Genomic DNA, 11,217 nt, shown 5'->3' on the forward strand with positions numbered 1-11,217 from the left:
GTTTTTGGGAAAGTTTCCAGTTGGAGCTATTACAAATAATTCTGACACATTCTTGTGTGTGCCTTTTGTTGCACATCAATACTCATTTCTGTAGATTGTAAATAAATAGTGATAGTGGTTGTACAGAATTGTTTCATATCCATCGTTACACTTTGCATTATCAGATTTTTTTTTCAATTTGAGAGCAGATACTGTTTATTAACTGACCAGCTTAGAAAAATAATCATAGTAGCCACCTTAGTTCATTCTTCTAATAAGCCTGTTGATGATTCTTCTAATGATAATTAGATAATAATAATAATTCTTCTAATAAGCCTGGTCCTCCCTGTTGCCAGCATCTCCACTTTCGACAAAATTGGTGGTCTTTTTCTTCATTCCACCTCGTGGAGAAGATAACTTGAAGGGCCATAGGAAGTTATTTGCCTCTTTGAAGCGTTTTCCAACAGTATAGATCTTATGAATCAGATCCTCCATGCAGATGATGCCATATTTACCAAGAGATCGATCAATCAAAGCGTTATCTGTCAAAGCAATTCGCTTCTTATTGATTTTGCCATAACCAAGCTTGTAGATTAGTTCATTTACTGACTTCAGATTGGGGTACCCCCATGCAATATATGGCTCTACAATCCTCAGCATGTTAATCGAAGCCTTGTTGAGCTTCACAAAGCTTCCATTGAAGATCTGACGAAGGCGAAGAAGCTGAAGAAACTTTTGGACCTTTGGGCTCACGCCATTGATACCTCTGATGCTGATGACAAATGCCAATTTGGGTTCAGCAGGTACATAGAAGTTGCTAGCTTTTCTTGCCATCCTCGCCATTTGAATTTCAGTTCTGTACATCTGCCTATATTCCTTGTGATAGTGCTTCACTTTTTCATAGATAAGCTTCCTCCTTGCCTTTCTAAGCATCTTTTGAGCAAACTTCTTTCTCAGGCACTTGATCTTCAGCTCTGTGAAATTCCTTCGCTTTTTCTTAAGGGTTTCTGGCACAGCAGAACCTTCTTCTTCTCTTCTACACCCTCTATGGTTCCAGCCGGAGAAAGAGGCATTGTCAGACTTTTAATTTAACCATTCTGGAGTATGAGTGTTGGAGTATTGAATTGTGGATCTAATTTGCATTGTTCTGATAACTAAAAAGATTGGGCTCATATTCGTAAATTTGTTTACCATTGGGTGTCATCTTTTCTAGGTTGCTTGTTCAGGTCTCTTGCCCATTTTTCCCTCTTTGTTTGCACTTTTCTAATTGATTATGCAAAAATAAGTGAAGTCTGGATATAAAATTTCTGCTAGTCATATATATATTACATATATATTAATTCACTCTAGTACTTGCCTTTTTCACTCTCTTACTGATGTCTTTGATAACCAAATTTCTTCTTTTTAATATAGTTTAAAATTATTATAGTTAATACATTTAATATTTTTAAGTTTACTAAAATACCAGTAAAATTTTTCTTTAGGGTTAATTGCTTATTCTACTTAAAAATATTTGACACAAATTTACAATCCACTGCTAATTTTTGTGTATATAATATGAAAATTGTTTTTCCCTTATAGAGAGTCAATTCATCCAACACTATTTATTTAAAAACAGCTTTTTTTTGCTCAAGAGAAATGAAAACTTATGTTCACAGAAAAACATGCATGTGCTTACCAAACTGGAAATAACCCAGTTGTCTTTCAATTGATAGTGGTTAAAAGAAGGCTATGGTACATTCATATAAAACTGCTATCAATAAAAGACAGTGAATTATTGATAGATAGAACGACATGGATGAATCTCAAATGTATTTTGTTGAGAAAGATGCCAGGTACAAAAGATGATATACTATATGTCTCTACCAATTTTCTGGTATGTGTATATTGCCACTTATACCCAAAAGCCAAAACTTTACAGATAGAGAACAGGTCTGTGGTTGCCAGGAAAAGTGCAGGACAAAGGGGTGACTACAATGGTGTAGCATTCAGGAATATTTTGGGGCAGTAAAACTGTTTTGTATCATGGTGGTGTATATGCAACTCTATACATTTGTCAAATGTACAAAAAGTGCAATTTGCAATTTGTGAATGTTTTAAAATCTAAACATGTAAGATACCTTTAAAAAAAAAAAAAAAGAAGAAGAAGAAGAAGACTTATTTTCTCCACTGCTCCATAGTGCCATCATAGCCATAAATTAGTCTGTGAGTACGTGAGGTACCTCAGCGTTGTGCTACATCACTGATTCAACTTTTCACTTGATAACATCATCTCATTTCTTTATAACTAATGTGGACAGGTTACACTGGCAATTGCGAGTTAGATAACATTTATAAGCTTAGAAACAAAGTGAATGATTTTTACCTTTCCACCAACTCAAAGTTGCCTCTTTTCCACAGTGAGATAGATTTGGAGATGTGACTCCCAGATCGCTCCAGTTGCTTGAGAGTACTGTCAGCAGTTTTCAGCTAACACCCTCTTCAGAGTTGGCCTCAGCTGCAGAGAGCTACCCTCACCAAAGCCATGGTTTTCTAGCTCACTTCTAATGACTGATTGAGGCAGGAGAATAAAGGACCAACTATGTCAGCCTAACACCTGACAACTCTGATAAGCCTTTCCAGTTCCAGACCTCTTGATGAGTTTATCTGTTGCTGGTGAGCCTCTATTACAGTTTGACTTTTACATGTGAACATGGGACATCAAGTGAACATGTATCCAGAACTGCCTGTGATGAACAGACAGGTTTTGCCTGACCGCATAGCATAGCATAGCTTGGAATGCTACATCAAAATCAGTTATAAGTAGGACCAGAGAGCACTAGCAAATGCACAAGCACTTCATTCACTGCTGTTGCTTCAGCACCATCTATAAATTTATATCTGTTGCACTATGATCTCAAATGACCAGCTGATAGAATAAGGAAAAGTCAGAGATTTGGTTTACAGCTAAGTCAGCTTGGTCTGTGAGGACAAGTCAAAAATGGACAACTGCATTTAAATCCTTACTCAGCGGTGGTCTTGAAAGACAGTTGGTGGTTGGAGGGAGATAGGGAACATTATCCCAATAGGCAGAGTTTTGGGCAATGCATCTGGTTATCCACATGGTCATTTGGAAAGTGGCCCAACATTAGAATATATCCAAATTAATGGATGACTGGTCAGGGACTTGTAAGGGGAAAGACTGGAAGATTGGAGGCAAGGAGAACTGAGATAGAGAAATCTGAATGCACACATTGAAGAAGGCACAAAGTGTGAATATCTTAGAATTAAATGTTAGATTAGAGCACATTCATCACAGAGTAGGCATCCAACAATAAAGAAGACAAAATGACTCAGACAGTGTATTTCATCCAGACTTTGAGATTCATTACCCTAGTGGTGGCATAATGGCTTCATAGAGACAGTCCTCTGTGGCAGAGATGGAGACCATAGCCCCCCAAAATGGGTGGGCTTTCATTTACCAACACTGATACAGCTTCTACCAATGCTAAGTGTCTAAACTGCCAGCAACAAAGAAAACGCTGAACTCCTAACATGGTACCATTTCTAGAGGAGTCCAACTGAGCATGTAGTGACAAGTTGATTATATTGAGCCCCTTCCAAACTGTAGGTGACATAGTACATTTTAACAGGAGTAGACACACATTCTGTGCATGGTTTGCCTTTCCTTTCTTCATGGCCTCAGTCAGCACTACTATCCGAAGTCTTAGAGAAAGTTTGCTCCACTAGCACTGGCTGATACCACAAAACTTTATTTCCCAAAAGGGTAATAGTAGGCTTCTTACCATGGGATTCACTGTTGATATCACATATTGTGTCTTCCACAAACTGCTGGCCTGATAAAGTGTTTGAAAGACCAACTAAGTAGTACGTGCCAGCTCAGGGCCAACACTTTGAGGGTGGAGTGCCAATCTCCAATTTGCTCTATATACCTCAAATCAAAACAAATAACATGATATTATATCCCTCATAGAAGTACATGGGTTTGGAAACCAAATACTAGAAGCATGAGTGGATCTGATCATCCATTTCCACAAGTCTGGGCTATGGATAATTCAAAGTTCCTGTCCCTCAGAGGGGGAGCACTTCAGCCAAGAGGCACAGCAGGAGGCTTATTGAACTATTTAGGCCTTTGTGTCTAGGGATCAGCAAGTAACTTGGCCTGGCAATTGATCTGATTATCAGGTGGAAATAAAACTGATAGTACTCCACGGGAGCAGCGAAGAATATGTTTGGCATCTGAGATTTACTTGAGCACCTATTGGCATTTCCTGGTAGATAGACAAGTGCAACAGCTTTGGTTTAAGAAGGCCATGGTGACCAAGAGCTCAGGCCCCTAAGGGATGAACATCTCTAGTCTATCACCAGGTAACCCCAAAGACAATCAGCTGAGGGTGAAAGAAGCTTAGAGTGGATGATAAAAGAGAGAGACGAGCATTATCATTTGTAGCTTAAACATCAGCTGCAGTGGTCAGGAATATAGCGGGTCCCATTCAACTCCCTCTTCTAAATTTCTTTCAGGAAAAGGGACCCACTGCAATCCTGAAGGAGCTGCTCTGTGGATGCATATGAGAAATGGAATCATAGATGTGTAAGGGACTGAATGGCGAACACAGATGTGGTCCCCAAAGATCCTTAATAACTGCTGGGAGTACTGCCAGCAGACAGCCTTTAGAGAGGAGCCTCTTCAGGAATTACTTCAGCTGTAGAGACCTACTTTTTCCAAGGTCATGGCTTTCCAGGGGTGGTCCACATTTAACAACTGATCTAGGCAAAAGAAAGAAAGTTCAAGTCCTTTTATCCCAAAGTGGGGCAACTCTGTTGGGCCATTTCAGATTTTAAATTCCTTGTGGTGTTGGCTGATGTTATTGGGTTGTTCTGGCAGCCCTACATACTCCTCTCCCCAATATTCTTTTCTTCCTTTTTCATTCATGGCTTTTGATCTCAAGGCACTTCCTTTTTAAAAATTTTACCTCACTTTTTTTGGACAGGATCTCACTTTGTTACCCAGGGCAGAGTATTGTAGCACAACCATAGCTCACTGCATCCTCCAGTTCCTAAGTGATGCTCCCACCTAAGCCTCCTGCGTAGCTAGGACTATAGGTGCATGCCAGCATGCCCTGCCAATTTAATTTTTTTTTTTTTTTTTTTTTTTTCGTGGAGACAGGGTCTTGGTGTACTGCTCAGGCTAGTCTCAAATTCCTTCCCTCAAGTGATCATCCCCCTCAGCCTCCCAATGTGCTGCGATTATAGTCATGAGCCATTGCACCTGGTCCCAAAGGCACTTCTTAATAAGCATCCTGCATGCTAAACCCTGTCTATAAAAGTCTGTAATAATTGGCTTTCTTAAACCCAGCCAGCAATATGTAACCATGCTGAAGCCTCCAGAGAACTCTTGAGCATTTGCTACAAACCAGCCAGCAATCTCTTCCCATCCAAGTTTTTCAGTGTATAAACTCCAGTCTCTTTGCAAAGTGTCATTCTGCTCCACAAAGAAGAATAAACTAGTTATTGATTATGTGTTTGCTTTCTATACACTCCAATCAAGCTGCTTCCTTCTCCATAGTGTGATGTGAACCCATATTGTAGGCTTTTACTCAGGAAATGACTATATTATTAAAAGAGAGATTCTCTCATCTCTAAGCCCTTCCTTATGAAGAAATGTATAAATAAATTTATTAATAAATTACCTATCACGTTTTTCTTACTGAAAATAAATCACATGCCCTATACCTGCTGAAACCTCGTTTGCATCTTAAGAATAATAAATTTGGTGGCCTTGAAGTGATTTCTAAAAAACTCAAAATTACATGTATTTATTCTTTTCATTTCTTATTCTCAGACTGAAATTGGCTCACTATTCATAGTAGAAGTAATGTAAATACCTCTTTTCAAGATGATACTATTCATGAATTGTCTCCTCTAAGCCCAGATTACATAATTTTCTACTTTAGAAAAGGTTTTGATATATCTCATTCCTATAGCAATCAACTTTATTGAGGAGATTTTTAGATTTTAAATACTTGAATTTTGTTTAAAAATTCAGACACATGTAAACTTAACTTTGACTTCTAATTTAGGAGGAATAAAACTTAATATTTCAACAAGATATTTACCCTGAAGAGAAACAATAACATGAAATAAAATAATTAGAGAGTCTTTCATTTATTAGAATGGCAAAAATACAAAATAAAACAAAACATAAAAACAACAATACCAAATGCTGGTGAGAATGTGGAATGCATTCATTGCTGGTAAGGGTGAAAATGGTATAGCCACTTTGGAAAACAGTTTGGTCGGTTTCTTGATAAAACTAAACATAGCCTTACAAGTGGTCCAGCTATCCCTTTTCTAGTTATTTACTCAAATAAGTTGAAAATTTAGGCTCACCCCAAAATCTGTACACAAATGTGTATAGGTTTATTCATAATCCTCTCAAACTAGAAATAACAAAAATGTCCCTCAAATGGTGAATTGATAAACACATTGTATGTAGTATATCTATACAATAAAATATAATTCAACAACAAAAGATATGTGCTGTCAAGCCACAAAAAAATAGTATAAATCTTACATGCATATTGCTTAGTAAAAAAACCAGTCTGATAAGGCTACATACTATTGATTCTAAATATACAGTATTCTAGAAAAGGCAAAATTATAAAGACAATAAAATATTTGTGGTTTCCTGGGATTTGAGGGGAAAGAGGAAGGTTGAGCAGGTGCTACACAGGGGCACATTAGGGCAGTGACAGTATTCTGCATATTATAATAGTGGATTCATGACGCTATGCATTCGTTAAAACCTATACAACTGTAACACAAAGAGTGAAGCCCAATGTAAACTATGGACTTTGGTTAATAATAATGTATCAATATTGGCTCATCAATTGTAACAAATGTACCACGTTAATGCAAGATGTTAATAATGAGGAAGACTGTGAAGTGATAAAGAGTGGATATAAGGGAATTCTCTGTACTGTGTTCTCAGTTATTGATTGTAAACCTCAAACTTCTGTAAAAAAAAACTTATTAAGATAAAAAGGAAAATATATATATATGTGTGTGTATATATATATGTGTGTGTATGTGTGTGTGTATATATATAATCTTACCACCTTAAAAATATTTGCTACTGTTAAATTATCTAATATTTTAAGGCAACTATGAGATATATATTTTTGTTATCTTAGAAACCTTGAGTTGGGGGCAAGGTAAAGCACATGGTAGAAATTTATTAATTGCCCAATGTGAATAACAAAATGTTTGACTTATGACACTTGAAGAGGGTCAGAAATTCTACAAATTCTATTTATTACTTCATTCAATTCCTATCTCAACTTCGAAGTGAAATGTCATCCTTGTTTTTATTGAAGAGTGTTATAAATCAGGAATAGGTAAAGGAGGGGTTATAACTGATGGGGCTGGATTGGCAGGGAAAGGAGAGGGATAACTCATTAGGTGGAATATGAAAAGGTAAATCTGAAGGTAAATCCAACATGCAGTCCCTGGAGGAATACCAAATGGAGGAGGAAGCATAGGCCAACCCACTCATGGGAAGTCAGTATGAAACTGGCAATACTGTAATTATTTAGAATATAAGCAGTGAATTTGAAAAGCACACAGTGTTCTTTTATCAAGTAAGTCTAATCAGAGGCCATAGAATATATGTTTTCAGATGTATGAGAAATTCCTAAATTGGAGATTAATTATGTCACTCTTTGACCTAGGATTTTAAGAAACGAGTGTGAACCGAAGTTTGGACTCATGCTAGAGGACTGTATTATGAAGAGAGATAAAAAGAAAGAAAGCGACTTCATGACCTTCATATAAAAAAGCAATACTTGCCTAACTTTCCCAAGCAGTACCCTGACATGAGAGGATAGTAAATAAACACCCAGGGAGCATGGGAGCAGAATCCAAACAAACAAACAAACAATTGAAAAACCCCACCAATTTAAGAAATATCTTTGAAGTCTTATACTTTAATTATTCATTTGATTTTTGCAGCCTGTGATATACTTGCAATCGTTTTGGTATAAGAAAACTGTGGCATGGTGCTCAATATGAAGTAAAACGGATACTCTGGAAAGGTGTGTTTTGTTTATCCTACAATTTAATACACATTCATGGGCAATGGCTTTAGGGTATAAGCACTCCAATTTGTGAATAACCTACCTAGAAATCCCTGAGTTGCTCTTAACTTCAGAACCTGCATAAGATGAAAGCTCATGCCTCCAAAGATCATTAGCTATTTGATATTATACAATTAAGAGTAGCCCTTATCTGTAAAGTCGTAAAATCTACCATATAAAGCTACTTTGCAAGGCTGACTGCAGGACTTGCTCTAAGTCACTTTATGGGATGATTTCTGTGTGTCTGAAATCTATAAAATTTTCCCATTCCCACTTTAAAATTAAGATTCCTTGGCTCTTATTAGTTCATGGAGATCCAATTTTGAAAGTATATTTATGGATGAGTGAAGTCAACATTGTCTAGTGAATAAACTTCAGAAAACCAGTAATAAAATTTGAGTTTCATTTCATAGGTTTGTCATGTAGTAGCTATGCAACTTTGGACCAATAACTTAATGTTTCTGAGATTCAGTTTCCTATTCACAAATGGCAGAAATTTTATATCCTGCCATTAGTCACATACAGGAACTTGTGAAGATTAAATAAAACAATGGATATGAAAATGCTTTTTCATCGCTGATTCCACCATTTAACATTGCTCTACATCCTATTTCTAGAATTTTATTATTTTAAGACAATATTGTAAAATCGCTTTCTGGAATTCTTGTATTCATAAGGTAACTTATCACCAGTTAGATATCAGAGGCCTCTTTCTCCTCAGGACAAGAATTTTGATTGCTTACTGTTTCCTCTCACTGTCTTGTTTTCATTCATCATTTCTACTTGGAAGTTGTGCTGCTGGCCATAAAAATAAGACTTAGGGTTGTACATAGAACCAACTCCTTATTATTGTAAATGTTGCAAAAATGATAATGTATAAGAATCAGCAAACAATATAAAGAGTCTTCATATTTTCCTATATCTGTAATGGTAATGTATAATAAGCAAAACAGTTAAAAGTCTAAAATCACTTTTTATTTGGGTTTAAAATTATATTTATGCATATATATGAATAAACATATCACATCTATACTAGAAATTCATCAAAACAATAAAGATATCCCTATAGCTATATTTAGTTCTTCATCTTTCCTCACTTTTGAAACAACAAATAAATTTCACTATTTATTTGATTGTTGCAAATGATCTCAGTAAAGCAGACCTGTCTTCTTTAGGTTTTTGAGTTGTTTCTCCTGGCAGAAAGGCAGTCAATATATTTATTAAAATATTATCTTTTTGAATTAATTATTTTATTAAAATACACATTTTACTATGTCAAACAAATCATAAAAGCAGCAGATTAAGTAACAAATATTTGAACGCAAGATGTTTACAGATAATTTATATGTTTTGAGTTATACATAATTAACTTACATATAATAAAAATGCTTATCCCCAAGAAGATTAGGTATATATTGAAATGGGAAGTTATACAGAAAAATCTCTTTGAAAATGTTAAAAGTTAGAATTATTTTCATAGAATTTTAGTTTTATGTATAATGAAGTAATCTTTTTACATAAACTTGTATCAATGCCATCACTCTTAATTACTATTACGTTACTCATAAAGAAAGATTACATTGTGCACTGATGTGGAAAGAAGAATTTTGTTTAATTTGCACTCGTTTCTAATAAAAATTAAATATTTCATAATTTTTAATACGTTACATTTTAATTACTCATATGTTAGCAAGAAATATTTTTTGATTTGATTTTGCTGTGATTCTGCTTCTAAATTTCCACTTTGACCCCAAAAATGGTATTATGCTAAAGCTTCAGTGCTTTCAAAATGAACAGCTCCGATGTAAGAATTAGTACCAGTTCTGTATCAATTTCTTATTTTAATCGTTGAGTATTGGGATTATATTTTAACACTTCTAGCTGTCTTTGTGCATTTTTTTTCCTGTAAGTTCTTCACATGAAACCCAAAGATTATACCCTTACTTAATATGGTACTCTTTAACAACTACTTTGAGCAGAACTGGACTTCCTGAACCATGAAGAAAACAGTGAAAATATTATATACTCCTTCCCAGAGTGTAATTTATGCAACTATAACCTCATCGTGTTCGTTATTTATTGCTGTGTAACAAAATACCCCAAAATGTTGTAACCTAATAAAACAAACATTTATTATCTCATATGGGTCACTAATTTAGGAAAAGCTTAGGTGGGTAGTTCTCATTTAGAGTCTGTAGTAGACAGAATTCTGAGATGGCCCCAAGCTTCCTGACTCCTAGTATTCAAACATTTATGTAATCCTCTTTTAATCAATAGAATATGGCAAAAGTGAAAGGATTTTCCAGATATGATTAAATCTCTAATCTATTGTCTTTTAGTTGATCAAATGGAGATTATCCTTTATAGGTCTAACTTATTTGGACGAATGACCTTGAAGAAGCAAGCCACCATGAATTCTACAATTGCAAGGAAATAAATTCTGTCAGCAAGCATCTTGGAAGAATATCCTGAGCTCCTTAAAGCAGTGAAGCTTAGCTTTAATTTAGCCTTGTGTAACCCTCAACAGAGAACCCTCCTAAGCTGTGTCTGAAATCCTGATTCATGAAAAATATAAGATAAGAAATATATGTTGTTTTATGCCATTTAATGTGTGGTAATTTATTAAATAGCAGTAAAAAACTAATACAGGATCTTTCCTGAAGTTGTAGTCAAGGCATCAGCTCAGACCAAAGACATCTGAAATCTTGACCAGACTGATGGATTCTCTTCTAGAACAGCCTACTTAATGTGACTGTTGTCTGAAGGCCTCAGTTCCTTGCCATGTGAACCTCTCCATTAGGCTTCTCGAGTGTCCTCAGTACATAAAAGTAAGTTTGTACCTTTCCATAACTGCCTCATTTACACTGTGACATGGTAGCATGGTTTTCTCCAGAGTGAGTGATGAGGGTGGGGGAGGAGAAAGAAGGTTGAATATGTGCAACATAACATTCACAATTGCTTTATAAACTATCTTGGAAGTAATGTCTTACCCTTCTACAATTATATTTGCCAGAAATGAATTACTAAGTCTATCCTACACTAAGGGAGGGAGTACAAAGCTCCAATTTTCCAAGAGAAATATCAAAGAATCCTTGGATATACC

General features: G+C 35.6%; 1 pseudogene; it reads right to left on the reverse strand.

Moving 5' to 3' along the window:
* Positions 1 to 291: 291 nt before the first annotated feature.
* Positions 292 to 1,067, reverse strand: LOC140712784 (large ribosomal subunit protein uL30 pseudogene; annotated as a pseudogene).
* Positions 1,068 to 11,217: the final 10,150 nt, after the last annotated feature.

Source organism: Chlorocebus sabaeus, chromosome 11 (genome assembly GCF_047675955.1).
Source record: "Chlorocebus sabaeus isolate Y175 chromosome 11, mChlSab1.0.hap1, whole genome shotgun sequence".
In the NCBI taxonomy this organism is placed as follows: domain Eukaryota; kingdom Metazoa; phylum Chordata; class Mammalia; order Primates; family Cercopithecidae; genus Chlorocebus; species Chlorocebus sabaeus.